The sequence below is a fragment of the Salvelinus namaycush genome, unplaced genomic scaffold, assembly GCF_016432855.1.
Source record: "Salvelinus namaycush isolate Seneca unplaced genomic scaffold, SaNama_1.0 Scaffold2972, whole genome shotgun sequence".
Lineage (NCBI taxonomy): Eukaryota > Metazoa > Chordata > Actinopteri > Salmoniformes > Salmonidae > Salvelinus > Salvelinus namaycush.
The window spans coordinates 2,163-24,426 of NW_024059866.1; the positions used below are offsets into that span (position 1 = coordinate 2,163).

The 22,264-nt window shown below is 37.5% G+C and overlaps 2 non-coding genes and 3 pseudogenes across 2 annotated transcripts; all 5 read left to right on the plus strand.

The window, feature by feature from the left end:
- Nucleotides 1-6,831: 6,831 nt before the first annotated feature.
- LOC120039741 lies at nucleotides 6,832-6,981 on the plus strand (annotated as a pseudogene).
- Nucleotides 6,982-7,674: 693 nt separating this feature from the next.
- Nucleotides 7,675-7,793, plus strand: LOC120039748. The gene has a single exon (XR_005475489.1). It is a non-coding gene; the product is annotated as a 5S ribosomal RNA (ribosomal RNA).
- Nucleotides 7,794-8,488: 695 nt separating this feature from the next.
- On the plus strand, nucleotides 8,489-8,638 carry LOC120039747 (annotated as a pseudogene).
- A 706-nt stretch (nucleotides 8,639-9,344) lies between these two features.
- Nucleotides 9,345-9,463, plus strand: LOC120039749. The gene has a single exon (XR_005475490.1). It is a non-coding gene; the product is annotated as a 5S ribosomal RNA (ribosomal RNA).
- A 693-nt stretch (nucleotides 9,464-10,156) lies between these two features.
- On the plus strand, nucleotides 10,157-10,306 carry LOC120039744 (annotated as a pseudogene).
- The last annotated feature ends 11,958 nt before the right edge of the window (nucleotides 10,307-22,264 follow it).

Below are 22,264 nucleotides of genomic sequence, written 5' to 3' on the forward strand. Positions count from 1 at the left end.
GAAAAAGATTGGCGGAGTGCAACTGTGGAGAGTTTAGGGCTGAAGAGGGGAGTCAAACAATATATGAGGAAGCAGTGGGATTGTCGCAAGAAGGAGAAGAAGGTGGAGAGAGGACGTGGTGGAAGGTGGAGAGACGGAGGAAGGAAGAAAGAAGAAGGACCAGAAGATAAATGAAATTGGGAGCAGTATGGACACAGAAATAAGAAGAGGGAGTTTTCAGGAGGAGGGGGGGAGTGGACGGGGGGGAAGCACGGGGACTCACAGGTTTTTGGGGGAAAGCACAGCACTAACAAGTAGCTCGGGGGGTGAAGAAATGGAGGGGGTTATGGAGTTGATGACAATACCATAGACGGCGATGAGCACGGGGAGCACAACAGATGTGGATGTCAAGAAGGGGAGTTGGCTGGAAAACATGGACTTGGAAGAAGATATCGGATACGGATGATGGAGAAAGAGATTGAAAGAACGGAGGGAAGGATACAGGAAGAGGAAAGCGGGGGGAAGAGGGGGAGAGAAAGGGTGGAAGAGGAAAGAAACTGGAGTAACAGGTAGAGAATAATGAATTATATTTTATTATTTTTTTATTTTTTAGAATGGTTAATATAATGTCAATAAATGCAAATGGTTTGAGGACAATGGAAAATTTAATAGAATAGTAAAAATGAGAGAATTCAGATATTTATGTAGTCAAGAGACGCACTGGGATAATGTATGTGTTTTAGATAGTAAAAAAAAAATATGGGAGGGATTTTATTTATTTAAACCAATGGCAGAGGGAATTCAACGTGGGGTTGCTATTTTATTGAGGAAGGATGTGGTGGATAATGTGAAACAGATATATAATGATAATAATGGGAGGATTTTAATTGTATAGATTTTGAATATATGAGTATGGTTTTAGAATGATAAATATTTATGGCGCCTAATACTGAAATAGAGCGCAAAGATTTATTTTAGAAATAGGGAAATGGTGTGAGGGAAACTGTATTGTAGTTGGGGATTTTAATGTTAAAATGGATAGACTTGGATATGACAAGAGGAGCTATTTTTAGAAGTGATTGTATCTAGGGGGATTTTAAAGAAGATGATGTTAGAAAAAGGAATAATTGATATATGGTAGAGAGGAAAATCCAGAAAAAAGAGAATTTTCTAGAAGGCAGGTGGTTTTAGGGGATTTGAAACAAACGAGGATAGATCTGGTTTTAGTAAAAGAAGGTTTAAGGAATTTTATGAAAGATATTAAAGTATGTTTTTACAACTTTTAGTGATCATGCAGGTTTAAAACATTTTCAGTGGATTAGATAAGGAAAGAACAGGGGGTGGAATATGAATGTTATGAATGCAGGGTATTTGGGAGATGAGGAATATGGGAAACAACTTAAATCTTTGATAGCATGTGAAAATGGAGGATAAGCAGAAAGAGAATGATAAGTGTTCATGGTGGGATAAAGGTTAAGGAAAAAATAAAAGTTTTTAGTATAGGATATGCAAGGAAAAAGAGAGGTAGGATGAAAAGAGAAGAAAATGAGTTGAGGGCTAAATTGGATAAAGAAATGAGGAAGTGTGACAGTGAACCTAATTATAATATAGGAAAGTTTTTGGAATTAAAAAGCACAATTGACTAAATATGAAATAGATAAGTGTTAAGGGTGCAATTATAAGAAGTAAGGCAAAGTATGTTTTGGAGGGGGAGAATGTACTTCATTTTTTCTTGGTTTAGAGAAGAATAAACAGAGGAGAACATATATTAGAGAGATCGAAAATATAAAGGGTGAAGTTGTCAATGATTATGTAGAGGTTTTAGAAACAGTGCAGAATTTTTATAAGGATTTATTTAAGAAAGGGGAGGTGGATGAGGGGTGTGTAAAGGAGATATTGGATAGTGTGGATGTGCAAATTAATGTAGAGGATAAACAAATGTGTGATGGAGATAACATTGACTGAAGTTAAAGATGCGATTAGGTTTACAAGTAAATAAGAGTCCTGGAGTAGATGGAATAATTGCAGAGTTTTATAAAATATATGCCAGTTTTTTAGCACCTATTTTATTGGAAGTTTATCAAATATATGGAGGATAATGATAGTATTTCTGAATCTATGGTGACAGGACTGATAACGATTTTATATAAAAATAAGGGGAGTAAATTAAAATTGGAGAATTATAGGCCAATTAGTTTATTAAATTCGGATTATAAGATTTTAGCAAGATACTGGCAAATAGAATGAAGCAAGTTTTAAATGATATTATAGCACCATACACAGAATTATAGTGTGCCTGGTAGAGATATTGCGGATACAATTAATACAATTAGAGATGTGATAAATAAAATGAATCATGATAAGATGGGGGGAATTGTTTTAAGCATAGATTTAAATAAAGCTTTTGATAGGGTGGAACATGATTTTATGTTTAGGGTAATGGATAAATATGGTTTGGTAATAGAATAATAGGATGGATAAAATTATTATATAAGAAGGCAAAAAGTAGGGTGAAATGTAATGGGGTTTTAACCGATTCTTTTATTCTTGAGAGATCTGTGAGACAGGGGTGTCCTTTATCAGCTTTATTATTCGTTTTATCGTAGAACCTTTAGCAGCATTTCTTAAAAGAGATAATCTTATAAATTGTGTAGAGACTCCGCAAGGAGGTTTTAGTTTGATACATCAATACGCAGATTGATACCACTATAACAGTTAGAGATGAGGGTAGTGTAAAAAGGGTGATGGAGTGTTTTTAAAGTATATGGACAAGCATCGGGTGCAAGGTTAACATGGAGAAGTCAGTAGTAATGTATATTGGGAAGATTAATGAGGGGGAATTTTCCTTTTAAAGTGGTTAAAGATTATTTTAAGGTATTAGGAGTGTTTTTAGGGGTGAAAGAAATGGAAGCTAGGGATTGACATGGAGTGGTGTAATAAATAAAGTTAGAAAGGTGGTAAATATGTGGAGGGGGAGGTCTTTGAAATTAAAAGGGAAAGTAATTGTCATAAATTCATTGTTGATGTCAATATTTATTTATGTAATGAATGTTTTGGATATGCCAGAATGGGTTTTATCTGAAATGAATAAAATTGTAGTTGATTTTTTATGGGAAGGGAAGGGGGTGAGAATAGCTTTTAACCTGTTAGGCGGGCTGTCCCGATATCGGTACAACTGTGACAACATCCAACTCAATTGTAGGGCGCGAAATTCAAAATCTATTTTTTTTAAATATTTAACTTTCACACATTAACAAGTCCAATACAGCATTTGAAAGATAAACATCTTGTCAATCCAGCCAACATGTCCGATTTTTTAAATGTTTTACAGAGAAAACACCACATATATTTATGTTAGCTCACCACCAAATAAAAAAGTGGACAGACACGTATGATTATGATTATGATGTATGAATTATGATTCAAGTAGCATGCACAAGCCAACCGAAATAACCTAGAACCAACCTAAAGAACCTAGAAAAAACTACCTCAGATGACAGTCCTATAACATGTTACACAATAAATCTATGTTTTGTTCATAAAATGTGCATATTTTAGCTATAAATCAGTTTTACATTACTGCTCCCATCATTGCTACAGCATAGCTACAGTCTGAAATCACACGGGAGTAGCTAGAGAAAATACAGACACCAACGTCAACTACTAATTACACCTCATAAAACATTTCAGAAAAACATATGGTGGATAGCTAATGAAAGACAAATATCGTGTGAATAGAGCCAATATTTCCGATTTTTGAAGTGTTTTACAGCGAAAACACAATATATCGTTATATTAGCTTACAACATTAGCTAGCATACGGCAGCATTGATTCTAGTCAAGCGCTAGCATAGCACAGTTCGACAGATATATGAAAAAGCATCCCAAATTGGGTCCTTATCTTTGTTGATATTCCATCAGAATGTTGTAACGGGGTCCATTGTCCAGTACAGTCTTTAGTTGGGTTCCAGAACGAAATATTTCCCTCTTTGGTTAGCAAGCACAACGGCCGTGCGGCGCTAATCTGTCTTTCTTCAAAAAATTCTTCCAAAGCATCACGTCTAAAGTCCAGAATAAATTGCAATAATATAATTAAAGTATATTGAAAAAACATACATTAGGATGATTTTGTGACATGTATCAAATAATATCGTAGGCAGAGGTCATATTCATCTTAAACGACCATATTCCAGGAGCCGAGTCCAGGTTCTGACTCGCGCCCGGAATTTTTTTTTAACTGCGTAGGTCTCACAAGAAGTTGTGGTGTTCAGCCCCTGAAAGAGATATTCGACTCCTTTCTTCTCTCACTTCCGCATTACACCCAGATGAAGGCGTGTGACGTGTTTCTACGGTCCTAAGTGACATGACCTTATATAGACAAGGTCTTAAAGAGAGACATAGCATTTTGGAAATCTCAATTCTGGATAGGAAATGGGCTGTAAAAATAGTTCTGTTCAACTTAGAGAAATAATTCAAACGTTTTTAGAAACTATAGACTGTTTTCTATCCAATAATAGTAAATATATACATATTGGAAGATCAAAAAATTCTTAAGAGGCCGTTTGAAAATGTGCGCATATTTTCCAGTTTTTTCAATATTCACCCTGCAGCCTGAAGAAGTTAAAACTTTGATTGCAGGTTATGAGGAGGGGGGTTTGAAGTTGGTAGATTTAAGTGTAAGGAAAACAGCAATTAGAGTAAAAATGGTACGGAAATATTTATTTGGTGAATTGGATTATGGGTGGAAAAGGTTTTTTAAAGAGTATTTGCAGGAGGTTGGGAGGATGGGGGACAATGGTTTATTGATGAGTATGAAGAAGGAAATGTTAGGTAATATACCTTTGTTTTACAGAGAAGTGTTTGAGGCTTGGGGGCGGTTTTTACCAAATATTTATTATGAATGTACCAGTTTAGAAAATATTTTAAATCAGCCGATATTTTTAAATCCAAAGATAAAGTGCAATAATATGATGTTGTTTTGTAAATATTTTATGAGGGCTGGGATGAGGCAGATAGGTGACATAGCATATGAGGTAATTCCTGGGTTTCTTCCATTTCAGGCTATATATGACAATGTGGTTGAAGTAGATGAAGAAATAAGTAAAACTACTGTGGAGAATATGTACAAGAAAATATTAGGATGTATTCCCGGGGAGTGGGTGATTTTAATAAACAAAGAGGTGGTCAAAAGATCTAGGGCTTTACCAGTTTTATATTATGAAAGTAATGGGGAGAAACATGATTTATCAGGTCTAAAAGTTAAAATGGTTTATAGAAAATGTATTTTAAAAGAGATAAAAAGTCCTGCTGCGGAGAAAGTGTGGTCTAGGGTGTTTCCAAACATGGATGTAAAATCAATATGGAAGAATGTAAATGTAAAATATAATTTTATAGAATGTGAAGACAATGATTTTAAATTGAAACATAATAGGATTTTTACAAATGTGGTTTTGCATCAAATAAATAGGGATATTAAAAGAGAATGTGATATTTGTGGTACGGGGGTGGAAAACTTGATGCACTTTTTTATTGAATGTAGTAGGTTGAAAGATTTTCATGAGTTTTTAAAAGGACTTTTAGTAAAACATTGGGGAGAAGAGATTTTTACTGGGGTGGAGTGGAGGAGGTTGTTTCTTTTTGGTTTAAATGGGAAAAGTAAAGTTTTAAATATTAATTTGGTGAATTTTGTAATAAGTCATGCTAGATATGCGATAAGATTAAGAAGGAATTTAGGTCATTATGAAGGGAAAATTGTGAGTGTGGAAGGTTTTTTTAGGAGCATATTAGAGAGAGATATAGAGATAATATATAGATACGGTGGAGGAAATTTTGAAAAATTGTTTGTGTGGGGGAGTACTTTTATTGAAATTCTGTCAAATGGGAAACTTGTATTTCATTATTAAGTGGATGATTGTGTTTTTTAATGGGTTTTATTTTATTTATTTTTGATTTTTTGATTTTGTAAAAGGATGAATTGTTCATCCTTTTTTATTATTGATTGAATGTTGTAAATATTATGTGTTTTTTCATAATAAAAGATTTAAAAAAAAAAAAATACGCCCGATCTCGTCTGATCTCGGAAGCTAAGCAGGGTCGGGCCTGGTTAGTACTTGGATGGGAGACCGCCTGGGAATACCAGGTGCTGTAAGCCTTTTGTCCACTAGGGGGTGTGGCATTATTTCATCAGCAACACTGCATTGTAGTAAGCATTTGATGCTGAATTGACTAAATGCAGCTTCTATGGGCTAGTCTCCCCTGCCCTTTTAATACGGTCAAAGTTCCTTGTGTTGTCAGGGAGCAACTGCCTTTTATGCATAAGACAAATAAGAATATTGTTACTGAATGCAGCTTGTGTGTGCTTTGTGCTCCCTCGCCCTGTTCAAATGATCAAAGGAAATAATGCTGGTGAGGAGTGGAACTGGACTGGTGTCTGATGGCCCTGTGTTTTCCATGTTGGAATTACAACCCTTCTTTTATGGAGTAAATCAAAAGCACAAGAGAATCTGAGATGTTATCGATAATAAATCAATTGGTTTCATGCATTTGTCTGTGTGTGTGTGTGTGTGTGTGTGTGTCTGAATGTGATTGTATTTCGTCATATCGCAAACATTTGTGATATCAGATAGGTTAAGATATTAAAAAGTAATTGGTGATTTTTTCGACAGTGTTGCATGATGGGAATCTAGTGGTTCACTGATATAATCTAGTAAACAAAATAAACTACTTTTTCACTACTCTGTGTGCAAGTGCATTCCTAAACGGCATTTAACGCAGGTCGATGTGATATGATATTATCAGAACACAAAGTGGTTCCCGTTAGCGGAAAATGTTGGCACTGGAGAGACTTGCCCTCCACTAAGCAGAAGAGATACCGTGATCAAGAAGGTGGTTGACCCAGTGTGGGGCTCAGCCATTCCATTCTGGCTGGGCTGACCCCTTTTGAATTTTCCAAATGTGGGAATCTCGATTGCATAATTTATGGTAGTGGTCGTTTGCGCTTTACCCTGATTTCTTTGTTAATGATAAACCGTTGCTTGGCGGCAGGCTTAAGGATGACTTGAGTCAACCGACTGTGCTTATGGAGATCTTTGAAGTCAGTTGTGAAAGAGACTTTGTGGACCAATCGAAAGGTGGAAACATTTGTTTGTAGCAAAACATTGTTGGCATTTTGTCGAAACATTATGTTGCGAAATGCAGCATTGTATTTATGCCACGCTGGTACTTCAATCAAGAGATAGTTGAGAAGCCACTCTAACCCCCCCCCCCCCCCCCCCCCCCCCCCCGCCGGTCATGATGTGTCATGCGCTTCCAATATGAAATTGTCCATACATGCGTTCCTCCTTAGCACAGAACAATGCAATAGGTTTTCAACATCCAGAGCTTTTGTGTATTTATTGTGGCTAGTAGGATAGCTGCATGGGAAACTGTTGCTGATGATGTATTTGTCAGAAGTCATTGTATTTGTCCGTTTTTTCCCACAAGGCTGAAATATGTGCCCTCGCTTAGAAATGTTTGCAAGGTTTGTTTGTATTTCATCCAACTATCTGTGCTAAAAAGTGATGGCTACAGTATATGTAATTTCTTCCACTTTTTGAGTGAGCCAAAGTTCAAGCTGCTTATCTAATTGGTGAGAATGCAATGTCTGTTTATCAGACTCACTTTGACTTTATATGGTGTACCAAGAGATGTACCTTTGCTTACGGCCATACCAGCCTGAATATGCCCGATCTCGTCTGATCTCGGAAGCTAAGCAGGGTCGGGTCTGGTTAGTACTTGGATGGGAGACCGCCTGGGAATACCAGGTGCTGTAAGCCTTTTGTCCACTAGGGGGTGTGGCATTATTTCATCAGCAACACTGCCTTGTAGTAAGCATTTGATGCTGAATTGACTAAATGCAGCTTCTATGGGCTAGTCTCCCCTGCCCTTTTAATACGATCAAAGTTCCTTGTGTTGTCAGGGAGCAACTGCCTTTTATGCATAAGACAAATAAGAATATTGTTACTGAATGCAGCTTGTGTGTGCTCTGTGCTCCCTCGCCCTGTTCAAATGATCAAAGGAAATAATGCTGGTGAGGAGTGGAACTGGACTGGTGTCTGATGGCCCTGTGTTTTCCATGTTGGAATTACAACCCTTCTTTTATGGAGTAAATCAAAAGCACAAGAGAATCTGAGATGTTATCGATAATAAATCAATTGGTTTCATGCATTTGTCTGTGTGTGTGTGTGTGTGTGTCTGAATGTGATTGTATTTCGTCATATCGCAAACATTTGTGATATCAGATAGGTTAAGATATTAAAAAGTAATTGGTGATTTTTTCGACAGTGTTGCATGATGGGAATCTAGTGGTTCACTGATATAATCTAGTAAACAAAATAAACTACTTTTTCACCACTCTGTGTGCAAGTGCATTCCTAAACGGCATTTAACGCAGGTCGATGTGATATGATATTATCACAACAAAAAGTGGTTCCCGTTAGCGGAAAATGTTGGCACTGGAGAGACTTGCCCTCCACTAAGCAGAAGATATACTGTGATCAAGAATTTGTTTGACCCAGTGTGGGGCTCAGCCATTCCACTCTGGCTGGGCTGACCCCTTTTGAATTTTCCAAATGTGGGAATCTCGAATGCAAAATTTATGGTAGTGGTCGTTTGCAAAATTTATGGTAGTGGTCGTTTGCGCTTTACCCTGATATCTTTGTTAATGATAAACCGTTGCTTGGCGGCAGGCTTAAGGATGACTTGAGTCAACCGACTGTGCTTATGGAGATCTTTGAAGTCAGTTGTGAAAGAGACTTTGTGGACCAATCGAAAGGTGGAAACATTTGTTTGTAGCAAAACATTGTTGGCATTTTGTCTAAACATTATGTTGCGAAATGCAGCATTGTATTTATGCCACGCTGGTACTTCAATCAAGAGATAGTTGAGAAGCCACTCTAACCCCCCCCGGTCATGATGTGTCATACGCGCCCCATGCGCTTCCAATATGAAATTGTCCATACATGCGTTCCTCCTTAGCACAGAACAATGCAATAGGTTTTCAACATCCAGAGCTTTTGTGTATTTATTGTGGCTAGTAGGATAGCTGCATGGGAAACTGTTGCTGATGATGTATTTGTCAGAAGTCATTGTATTTGTCTGTTTTTTCCCACAAGGCTGAAATATGTGCCCTCGCTTAGAAATGTTTGCAAGGTTTGTTTGTATTTCATCCAACTATCTGTGCTAAAAAGTGATGGCTACAGTATATGTAATTTCTTCCACTTTTTGAGTGAGCCAAAGTTCAAGCTGCTTATCTAATTGGTGAGAATGCAATGTCTGTTTATCAGACTCACTTTGACTTTATATGGTGTACCAAGAGATGTACCTTTGCTTACGGCCATACCAGCCTGAATATGCCCGATCTCGTCTGATCTCGTAAGCTAAGCAGGGTCGGGCCTGGTTAGTACTTGGATGGGAGACCGCCTGGGAATACCAGGTGCTGTAAGCCTTTTGTCCACTAGGGGGTGTGGCATTATTTCATCAGCAACACTGCCTTGTAGTAAGCATTTGATGCTGAATTGACTAAATGCAGCTTCTATGGGCTAGTCTCCCCTGCCCTTTTAATACGATCAAAGTTCCTTGTGTTGTCAGGGAGCAACTGCCTTTTATGCATAAGACAAATAAGAATATTGTTACTGAATGCAGCTTGTGTGTGCTCTGTGCTCCCTCGCCCTGTTCAAATGATCAAAGGAAATAATGCTGGTGAGGAGTGGAACTGGACTGGTGTCTGATGGCCCTGTGTTTTCCATGTTGGAATTACAACCCTTCTTTTATGGAGTAAATCAAAAGCACAAGAGAATCTGAGATGTTATCGATAATAAATCAATTGGTTTCATGCATTTGTCTGTGTGTGTGTGTGTGTGTCTGAATGTGATTGTATTTCGCCATATCGCAAACATTTGTGATATCAGATAGGTTAAGATATTAAAAAGTAATTGGTGATTTTTTCGACAGTGTTGCATGATGGGAATCTAGTGGTTCACTGATATAATCTAGTAAACAAAATAAACTACTTTTTCACCACTCTGTGTGCAAGTGCATTCCTAAACGGCATTTAACGCAGGTCGATGTGATATGATATTATCACAACAAAAAGTGGTTCCCGTTAGCGGAAAATGTTGGCACTGGAGAGACTTGCCCTCCACTAAGCAGAAGAGATACTGTGATCAAGAAGTTGGTTGACCCAGTGTGGGGCTCAGCCATTCCACTCTGGCTGGGCTGACCCCTTTTGAATTTTCCAAATGTGGGAATCTCGAATGCAAAATTTATGGTAGTGGTCGTTTGCGCTGTTCCCTGATATCTTTGTAAGGGAAGTCCCCCCTCAATTGTACAAAATAACATGGCAACTTATTGGCACCGAGCGGACCATATACACGATGGGATTGTGTGGGATTTCACATTACATCCGGCGCTGTTTCGTCCAAAGTTGATGACAAATGCCATATTGTAAATGAGCTGTGTAACACCCCAAAAATCCTATAGTGGGCGAGTGTGTTCCATCTTAATTTTTCATAGGCTTACTGTAACGCAAGTCAAGACCCAAGAGTCATATTTTGAAATTTTGAAATTTTGAAAGTTTTGGCAAAAACTTATCACCCCCTTAAAAAAGTGCTTTCTGGACCGTTTTTCTAAATTCTTTCGATTTTTATGTCAATTACACATGTGTAAGAACTGTATGAAAATACTTTTGTCAAATTTTATTAACATAATTTTTTTTACATTTTTATTTGGACTTAAGGAATATGTTTTGTGCATTTGGAATGTGATTTCTTAGGAAGTCAAAAGTCAAAAGTCAAAAATGTCAAAAATTTGGAAAAAACGTATCACCCCCTTTAAAAAAGTGCTTTCTGGACCGTTTTTCGAAATTCTTTCGATTTTTATGTCAATTACACATGTGTAAGAACTGTATGAAAATACTTTTGTCAAATTTTATTAACATAATTTTTTGGACATTTTTATTTGGACTTAAGGAATATGTTTTGTGCATTTGGAATGTGATTTCATAGGAAGTCAAAAGTCAAAAGTCAAAAATGTCAAATATTTGGAAAAAATTTATCACCCCCTTTAAAAAAGTGCTTTCTGGACCGTTTTTTGAAATTCTTTCGATTTTTATGTCAATTACACATGTATAAGAACTGTATGAAAATACTTTAGTCACATTTTACTGTCATAATTTTTTATAAATGTTTACTTGTACTTAAGGAATATGTTTTGTGCATTTGCAATCTGATTTAATACGAAGTCAAAAATGTGAATAAATTAGAAAAAAACGTATCACCCCCCAAACCTCCATAAATCACTCAGGCCAGCACCCATTGATTTGGGGCCGTAGTATAGTGCTCCCATGGACGTCTGGATGACACCTAAAAGCATTTAAAACCGTTTTGAAAAATGACGCCTGGTAACCCAAAACATGAAACATAGAATATTTTTTGACTTTGTTTGGAAACCTCCATAAATCACTCAGGCCGTACCCCATTGACTCGAGAAGAAAAAACAAAATATTTTCCAGAAAAAAAACAGAATATTTTCTGAGTTTTTGTGAAAACCTCCATAAAACACTCAGGCCAGCCCCCATTGATTTTTGGCCGTAGAATAGTGCTCCCAGAGCGGGTATGGAGGTCTGGATGCTCCCTAAACGCAATTTCAACCATCTTGAAACATGGCACCTGGTAACCCCAAAAAAATACCAGGTGCACGAACAGTTTGGACTTGTGTGTGTGTGTGTGAGCTTTTCTTTGACATCTGTTTAGAGAAATGACTGATTTACAGTTCATGAAGGTTGCCTAATCACACACTTAAAGTTTTGGAAAGATCTGACTTTTTTAACCCTTTGAAACAGCACCTATGACCCCATTTTAAGGCACTTCCGGTTGGCACAGGAAGCTATAAGTAAATACCTATCCTGATCGGGGTATGCTTTTACAGAATCCTGAGTTTTAAGTCTATACGTTAAGAACTGACTGATTTACAAAGGGTTGAATGCACTATATATCACAAACTGCTGGTTGGGTATGGCAAAACACTTTTAGGGTGATTTTATCACTTCCGGTTGCTCCAGGAAGCTTAGAATCAACACAGGTAGACCTCATAGTGGCTTGATGGATTGTCATTGAAGACAGGTTCATAAGACATTCATAACCCACATAGGGTTTATTTAAAGAATGCACGTTACATTTGCATATGATTCAACAGTGAAAAACATCACATCATATTGCAAACATAACACACTGTTGAATCATATTGCAAACACACACTGTTACATTTGCAATATGATGTGTTGAATCATATTGCAAACATAACACACACTGTTACGTTTGCAATATGATGTGTTGGATCATATTGCAAACATAACACACACTGTTACATTTGCAATATGATGTGTTGAATCATATTGCAAACATAACACACACTGTTACGTTTGCAATATGATGTGTTGAATCATATTGCAAACATAACACACACTGTTACATTTGCAATATGATGTGTTGAATCATATTGCAAATCTAACGTGCATTTGCAATATGATGTGATGTTGAATCATATTGCAAATGTAACGTACATTCTCTTAAATACTTTAGAAATGCAAAAGTCAACGTCCTGATGACCTCAGGATGGCCGGGCAGTGATAGTGGTTCCTCTCCATCGCTCGTTGTGTTAAATTTCATCATGTCGCTTTTTGTGATGGTACCCCCCCGTTGAAACATATTGCAAATGTACAAAAGTCAAGTAGCAAGTCGGTGTCCATCAGTCAATTAGATATATTCAGACACCAAACTGATACCATCTGACACCAAACTCACTTTTACCAACTCCTTTAGAAGCCAACTATCACATATTTCAGAGCAGGCCCAAAATTCACAGCGCCTTCTATTTAAACCATAATAAAACAAATAATACGTAGTTATGTTCTAGCTGCGGGTCCAATATTCACATTATGTTTAGCCCTATGTGAGGCGACCTGGAATCCCAAGTTTCGGCTCGATAGGTCATTCGGTGCCCGAGCAAAACCCTAATTGGTGCTGAAAATCCACTTTTTTCCATGCCTTGCTACGGGGTGCTTGAATGAGCAATCGGACAGAATCGTTGAGGTCCATCTCTATGGGCCGAGCCGGTTTCAATGCACCTAGTCTTGAGACTCTGGGACTTTTCTAAATGTCGCCAGTTTCGTTGAGCTCAAAATGAATTGAAAACATTGCAAATACACGAGGCTGTTTATCGGTCTGAGAACCTTCTAGAGCCACATAACTCACCGTGCACAATCGACCTGAGGTCTAGAACAGGTTTGTAAAGTTTCAGAACTCTAGGTCTGACGGTTCTTTAAAAGTTGGAACAAAACTAACTACTACAGGCACTGTCTGCCTCTTAGCCCCTCAGTGTGTCCCTCCATCATTTCTGTGTGGGTGTGTTTTTTTTTTTTTTTTTAATCTGATGGGATGAATGACTGATTTACAGTTCAGGAGGGTTGTCTATTCACATATATGAAGTTTTGGAAAGATTTGACATTTTTATCCCTTTGAAACAGCCCATTTGACACCAATTAAGGCACTTCCGGTTTGCACAGGAAGCTAAAAGTAAACACTTATCATTACTGGAGTATGCTTTTACAGAATCCTGAGTTTTATGTCTGTATGTTAAAAATTGACTGATTTACATAGGGCTGAATGCACTATTTCTCTCAAACTGCAGGTTGGCTATGGCAAACACTTTTAGGGTGATTTAACCACTTCCGGTTGCTCCAGGAAGCTTAGAATCGACACAGGTAGACCTCATGGTGGCCTGATGGACTGACATTAAAGACAGGTTCATAAGACATTCATAACCCACATAGGCTTCAGGTTGAATTGAGAGGTGCAGTCAATGTATTCCTATGGGGCGACATGTCATTGTAAATTGTTTGATGTAAATACCAGCTTTTAACTGTTAAGGGTTAATGCCACAAGGTCAAGGTTAGGCTTGCACAGATCGGGAGGACCTTAAGAACATTCCTGAGGTGAAATTGTGCTTCTAACCTTAACGGTTCTCTCTCTGTCTCCCAAAAGCAAATAAAATTGACATGAGGTCAAAAGGTCATTTGGGTCCATTTTCTTGTAACGGTCGCTGCGCTCAGACCGAGCGAGCTACGGTCAAGCGGGGCATCTCGTTGAACTCGGCACGGCCTGGAGATAATAGTCATGCCATTGCAGGCTTTGTGTGTCTTTAAGCACCGTACTTTTTCACTCCATCCTTCCTTTTTGTGTGTGTGTGTGTTTGTGTGAGAGAGCTTTTCTTTGACATCTGTTGGGAAAAATGACTGATTACACTTCATGAGGGTTGTCTAATCACACAAGTGAAGTTTTGAAAAGATCTGACCTTTATTACCCTTCAAACCTGACCCTATGCACCATTTTAAGGTACTTCTAGTTGACATAGGAAGCTGAACGTGAACACATACCCTCCTTGGGGTAGGCTCTTATTTAATATTGAGTTTTAAGTCTTTATGTTAAGAACTGACTTATTAACAGAGGGTTAAATGAGTGTGTGTTACTTCATAAAATCACATAAAATCACAGAATTCTCGCAGAGCTTCGAGACCCACTTTAAAAATGTTCGTGTGAACAAACTGCAACTGGATCTGTGAATTTTTTGAAAAAAAAATTCCTCTTCGTGAACATCACCAAATGGACAATGTACGATTTCTCTTAAATTACGATAGATAAACGGCTGGTTCTTTTTTTCCTGACACCGTATGCTTATGTACTTTGACGTGAAGCGGTCAAATTGCACCCTACTTTGCGTTTTTGACCTTTAATCCCAGAAAAATGGCCATAACTCAAAAAGCGCAGAGGCCTCGACGCCATCTTGTTCGGGGCCAACTTCCCTTTACTCCAAACCTACGCTCGCCGAGTTTCGTCTTCGAAATATTTTCCGTTTAGGAGAAAAGGCCGCGCTCGTTTGCCCCGTGTTCGTGCGCCTGCAATATGATTTATTTGCCCCCTTGTGGGAATTTTCGAGAATGCGGAGTCCAAGTCAAAAATTTGTTATTTTTATAAAACGGTGACCGAACGTCCGAGACGATTTCTTCGATGACTTCCTGAAAGAGCTCCCCCCCGCCCTCGGCCCGACGCCGTCCGCGATTTTCTGAGACGAAGTCGGACGTCTAGTAAGGGACCGTACATTCGCAATGGGAGAATCTTCACCGATCATATGGCTCCCGTCTCACACTTCCCTTAAGGTATGTTAATGATAAACTGTTGCTTGGCGGCAGGCTTAAGGATGACTTGAGTCAACCGACTGTGCTTATGGAGATCTTTGAAGTCAGTTGTGAAAGAGACTTTGTGGACCAATCGAAAGGTGGAAACATTTGTTTGTAGCAAAACATTGTTGGCATTTTGTCGAAACATTATGTTGCGAAATGCAGCATTGTATTTATGCCACGCTGGTACTTCAATCAAGAGATAGTTGAGAAGCCACTCTAACCCCCCCGGTCATGATGTGTCATACGCGCCCCATGCGCTTCCAATATGAAATTGTCCATACATGCGTTCCTCCTTAGCACAGAACAATGCAATAGGTTTTCAACATCCAGAGCTTTTGTGTATTTATTGTGGCTAGTAGGATAGCTGCATGGGAAACTGTTGCTGATGATGTATTTGTCAGAAGTCATTGTATTTGTCCGTTTTTTCCCACAAGGCTGAAATATGTGCCCTCGCTTTGAAATGTTAGCAAGGTTTGTTTGTATTTCATCCAACTATCTGTGCTAAAAAGTGATGGCTACAGTATATGTAATTTCTTCCACTTTTTGAGTGAGCCAAAGTTCAAGCTGCTTATCTAATTGGTGAGAATGCAATGTCTGTTTATCAGACTCACTTTGACTTTATATGGTGTACCAAGAGATGTACCTTTGCTTACGGCCATACCAGCCTGAATGCGCATTTCCTGATTGGAGAAGTGACGACAGGTGCGAGTGTCTGAGCTGTGAGTGAGTGTTTGCTGGAGAGTGTTTGCTCGAGAGCTATTTTTGTTAATTAATTGGTTTTTGCAATATAATTTATTATTTTCTTCAGTTGAATAGTTTTAAGTTTGGTTAGTCTTCCCCCTTGCAGTTTTTCTGCTTGGGGGAGAGTTTTTTGGATTCATTTTTTTACTATGACGGACAACATGGAAAAGACAAACGGAATGGACAAAGACAACGAAAAAGCGCAACGGAAGAAAAATGAAGATAAAGAAGAAATGAAATATGGCAAGGAATACACGGTGGCAATTGAGTTGGAAGGAGAAGACAAGGTGACGACAATGGAACTACTAAGAGCAATTAAGGAGGTGTGTGGAGAGGTGGTGGGATGCCGAATGAAAGGGGAGAAGAAGTACGAAATTACGATGAGAAATGAAAAAGGAAAAGAACGTCTAATGGATGGATTAAGAATAAAGGATACAAAGATTCTGGCGAGAGATATTAATGTGAAGGAAGTGGTGGTGTCGTTCATGAATCTCCCAGTATATGTAGAAGATGGTGTGATACTGGGCAAGCTGAGTAGCTGGGGAGTGGCGGCTGTCTCGGAGATAAGGAGGAGAGTTTGGCCAGGAACGGAGGTGGTTGACGGGACACGTTTCTGCAAGGTCAAGTTCACAGAAAAAGTGACATCATTACCTTATTCTACAAGAATTGAGACGTTGGAGGGAGCAGAATATTTCAGAGTCATTCATGACAAACAGGTCAGAGTGTGTCGTATGTGTATTCAACCCGGGCACATAGTAAAAGACTGCCCGGAATTTAAGTGTTTTAAGTGTGGCAATCAAGGACACTATGCGAGAGAATGTGATGGAGAGAAGGAAAGGAATTTTTGTGGTGGATGCAGAAAAAGATTGGCGGAGTGCAACTGTGGAGAGTTTAGGGCTGAAGAGGGGAGTCAAACAATATATGAGGAAGCAGTGGGATTGTCGCAAGAAGGAGAAGAAGGTGGAGGAGAGGACGTGGTGGAAGGTGGAGAGACGGAGGAAGGAAGAAAGAAGAAGGACCAGAAGATAAATGAAATTGGGAGCAGTATGGACACAGAAATAAGAAGAGGGAGTTTTCAGGAGGAGGGGGGGAGTGGACGGGGGGGAAGCACGGGGGACTCACAGGTTTTGGGGGAAAGCACAGCACTAACAAGTAGCTCGGGGGGTGAAGAAATGGAGGGGGTTATGGAGTTGATGACAATACCAGAGACGGCGATGAGCACGGGGAGCACAACAGATGTGGATGTCAAGAAGGGGAGTTGGCTGGAAAACATGGACTTGGAAGAGATATCGGATACGGATGATGGAGAAAAGATTGAAAGAACGAGGGAAGGATACAGGAAGAGGAAAGCGGGGGGAAGAGGGGGAGAGAAAGGGTGGAAGAGGAAAGAAACTGGATAACAGGTAGAGAATAATGAAATTATATTTTATTATTTTTTTATTTATTAGAATGGTTAATATAATGTCAATAAATGCAAATGGTTTGAGGACAATGGGAAAATTTAATAGAATAGTAAAAATGAAGAATTCAGATATTTTATGTATTCAAGAGACGCACTGGGATAATGTATGTGTTTTAGAAGTAAAAAAAATATGGAGGGATTTTATTTATGTAAACAATGGCAGAGGGAATTCAAGTGGGGTTGCTATTTTATTGAGGAAGGATGTGGTGGATAATGTGAAACAGATATATAATGATAATAATGGGAGGATTTTAATTGTAGATTTTGAATATATGAGTATGGTTTTTAGAATTATAAATATTTATGCGCCTAATACTGAAATAGAGCGCAAAGATTTATTTTTAGAAATAGGGAAATGGTGTGAGGGAAACTGTATTGTAGTTGGGGATTTTAATGTTAAAATGGATAGACTGGATATGACAAGAGGAGCTATTTTTAGAAGTGATGTATCTAGGGGGATTTTAAAGAAGATGATGTTAGAAAAAGGAATAATTGATATATGGAGAGAGGAAAATCCAGAAAAAAGAGAATTTTCTAGAAGGCAGGTGGTTTTAGGGGATTTGAAACAAACGAGGATAGATCTGGTTTTAGTAAAAGAAGGTTTAAGGAATTTTATGAAAGATATTAAGTATGTTTTTACAACTTTTAGTGATCATGCAGGTTTAACATTTTCAGTGGGATTAGATAAGGAAAGAACAGGGGGTGGAATATGATGTATGAATGCAGGGTATTTGGGAGATGAGGAATATGGGAAACAACTTAAATCTTTGATAGCATGTGAAATGGAGGATAAGCAGAAAGAGAATGATAAGTGTTCATGGTGGGATAAGGTTAAGGAAAAAATAAAAGTTTTTAGTATAGGATATGCAAGGAAAAAGAGAGGTAGGATGAAAAGAGAAGAAAATGAGTTGAGGGCTAAATTGGATAAAGAAATGAGGAAGTGTGACAGTGAACCTAATTATAATATAGGAAAGTTTTTGGAATTAAAAGCACAATTGACTAAATATGAAATAGATAAGTGTAAGGGTGCAATTATAAGAAGTAAGGCAAAGTATGTTTTGGAGGGGGAGAAATGTACTTCATTTTTTCTTGGTTTAGAGAAGAATAAACAGAGGAGAACATATATTAGAGAGATCGAAAATATAAAGGGTGAAGTTGTCAATGATTATGTAGAGGTTTTAGAAACAGTGCAGAATTTTTATAAGGATTTATTTAAGAAAGGGGAGGTGGATGAGGGGTGTGTAAAGGAGATATTGGATAGTGTGGATGTGCAAATTAATGTAGAGGATAAACAAATGTGTGATGGGAAGATAACATTGACTGAAGTTAAAGATGCGATTAAGGGTTTACAAGTAAATAAGAGTCCTGGAGTAGATGGAATAATTGCAGAGTTTTATAAAATATATGCCAGTTTTTTAGCACCTATTTTATTGGAAGTTTATCAATATATGGAGGATAATGATAGTATTTCTGAATCTATGGTGACAGGACTGATAACGATTTTATATAAAAATAAGGGGAGTAAATTAAAATTGGAGAATTATAGGCCAATTAGTTTATTAAATTCGGATTATAAGATTTTAGCAAAGATACTGGCAAATAGAATGAAGCAAGTTTTAAATGATATTATAGCACCTACACAGAATTATAGTGTGCCTGGTAGAGATATTGCGGATACAATTAATACAATTAGAGATGTGATAAATAAAATGAATCATGATAAGATGGGGGGAATTGTTTTAAGCATAGATTTAAATAAAGCTTTTGATAGGGTGGAACATGATTTTATGTTTAGGGTAATGGATAAATATGGTTTTGGTAATAGAATAATAGGATGGATAAAATTATTATATAAGAAGGCAAAAAGTAGGGTGAAATGTAATGGGGTTTTAACCGATTCTTTTATTCTTGAGAGATCTGTGAGACAGGGGTGTCCTTTATCAGCTTTATTATTCGTTTTATCGGTAGAACCTTTAGCAGCATTTCTTAAAAGAGATAATCTTATAAATTGTGTAGAGACTCCGCAAGGAGGTTTTAGTTTGATACATCAATACGCAGATGATACCACTATAACAGTTAGAGATGAGGGTAGTGTAAAAAGGGTGATGGAGTGTTTTAAAGTATATGGACAAGCATCGGGTGCAAAGGTTAACATGGAGAAGTCAGTAGTAATGTATATTGGGAAGATTAATGAGGGGAATTTTCCTTTTAAAGTGGTTAAAGATTATTTTAAGGTATTAGGAGTGTTTTTAGGGGTGAAAGAAATGGAAGCTAGGGATTTGACATGGAGTGGTGTAATAAATAAAGTTAGAAAGGTGGTAAATATGTGGAGGGGGAGGTCTTTGAAATTAAAAGGGAAAGTAATTGTCATAAATTCATTGTTGATGTCAATATTTATTTATGTAATGAATGTTTTGGATATGCCAGAATGGGTTTTATCTGAAATGAATAAAATTGTAGTTGATTTTTTATGGGAAGGGAAGGGGGTGAGAATAGCTTTTAACCTGTTAGGCGGGCTGTCCCGATATCGGTACAACTGTGACAACATCCAACTCAATTGTAGGGCGCGAAATTCAAAATCTATTTTTTTTAAATATTTAACTTTCACACATTAACAAGTCCAATACAGCATTTGAAAGATAAACATCTTGTCAATCCAGCCAACATGTCCGATTTTTTAAATGTTTTACAGAGAAAACACCACATATATTTATGTTAGCTCACCACCAAATAAAAAAGTGGACAGACACGTATGATTATGATTATGATGTATGAATTATGATTCAAGTAGCATGCACAAGCCAACCGAAATAACCTAGAACCAACCTAAAGAACCTAGAAAAAACTACCTCAGATGACAGTCCTATAACATGTTACACAATAAATCTATGTTTTGTTCATAAAATGTGCATATTTTAGCTATAAATCAGTTTTACATTACTGCTCCCATCATTGCTACAGCATAGCTACAGTCTGAAATCACACGGGAGTAGCTAGAGAAAATACAGACACCAACGTCAACTACTAATTACACCTCATAAAACATTTCAGAAAAACATATGGTGGATAGCTAATGAAAGACAAATATCGTGTGAATAGAGCCAATATTTCCGATTTTTGAAGTGTTTTACAGCGAAAACACAATATATCGTTATATTAGCTTACAACATTAGCTAGCATACGGCAGCATTGATTCTAGTCAAGCGCTAGCATAGCACAGTTCGACAGATATATGAAAAAGCATCCCAAATTGGGTCCTTATCTTTGTTGATATTCCATCAGAATGTTGTAACGGGGTCCATTGTCCAGTACAGTCTTTAGTTGGGTTCCAGAACGAAATATTTCCCTCTTTGGTTAGCAAGCACAACGGCCGTGCGGCGCTAATCTGTCTTTCTTCAAAAAATTCTTCCAAAGCATCACGTCTAAAGTCCAGAATAAATTGCAATAATATAATTAAAGTATATTGAAAAAACATACATTAGGATGATTTTGTGACATGTATCAAATAATATCGTAGGCAGAGGTCATATTCATCTTAAACGACCATATTCCAGGAGCCGAGTCCAGGTTCTGACTCGCGCCCGGAATTTTTTTTTAACTGCGTAGGTCTCACAAGAAGTTGTGGTGTTCAGCCCCTGAAAGAGATATTCGACTCCTTTCTTCTCTCACTTCCGCATTACACCCAGATGAAGGCGTGTGACGTGTTTCTACGGTCCTAAGTGACATGACCTTATATAGACAAGGTCTTAAAGAGAGACATAGCATTTTGGAAATCTCAATTCTGGATAGGAAATGGGCTGTAAAAATAGTTCTGTTCAACTTAGAGAAATAATTCAAACGTTTTTAGAAACTATAGACTGTTTTCTATCCAATAATAGTAAATATATACATATTGGAAGATCAAAAAATTCTTAAGAGGCCGTTTGAAAATGTGCGCATATTTTCCAGTTTTTTCAATATTCACCCTGCAGCCTGAAGAAGTTAAAACTTTGATTGCAGGTTATGAGGAGGGGGGTTTGAAGTTGGTAGATTTAAGTGTAAGGAAAACAGCAATTAGAGTAAAAATGGTACGGAAATATTTATTTGGTGAATTGGATTATGGGTGGAAAAGGTTTTTAAAGAGTATTTGCAGGAGGTTGGGAGGATGGGGGACAATGGTTTATTGATGAGTATGAAGAAGGAAATGTTAGGTAATATACCTTTGTTTTACAGAGAAGTGTTTGAGGCTTGGGGGCGGTTTTTACCAAATATTTATTATGAATGTACCAGTTTAGAAAATATTTTAAATCAGCCGATATTTTTAAATCCAAAGATAAAGTGCAATAATATGATGTTGTTTTGTAAATATTTTATGAGGGCTGGGATGAGGCAGATAGGTGACATAGCATATGAGGTAATTCCTGGGTTTCTTCCATTTCAGGCTATATATGACAATGTGGTTGAAGTAGATGAAGAAATAAGTAAAACTACTGTGGAGAATATGTACAAGAAAATATTAGGATGTATTCCCGGGGAGTGGGTGATTTTAATAAACAAAGAGGTGGTCAAAAGATCTAGGGCTTTACCAGTTTTATATTATGAAAGTAATGGGGAGAAACATGATTTATCAGGTCTAAAAGTTAAAATGGTTTATAGAAAATGTATTTTAAAAGAGATAAAAAGTCCTGCTGCGGAGAAAGTGTGGTCTAGGGTGTTTCCAAACATGGATGTAAAATCAATATGGAAGAATGTAAATGTAAAATATAATTTTATAGAATGTGAAGACAATGATTTTAAATTGAAACATAATAGGATTTTTACAAATGTGG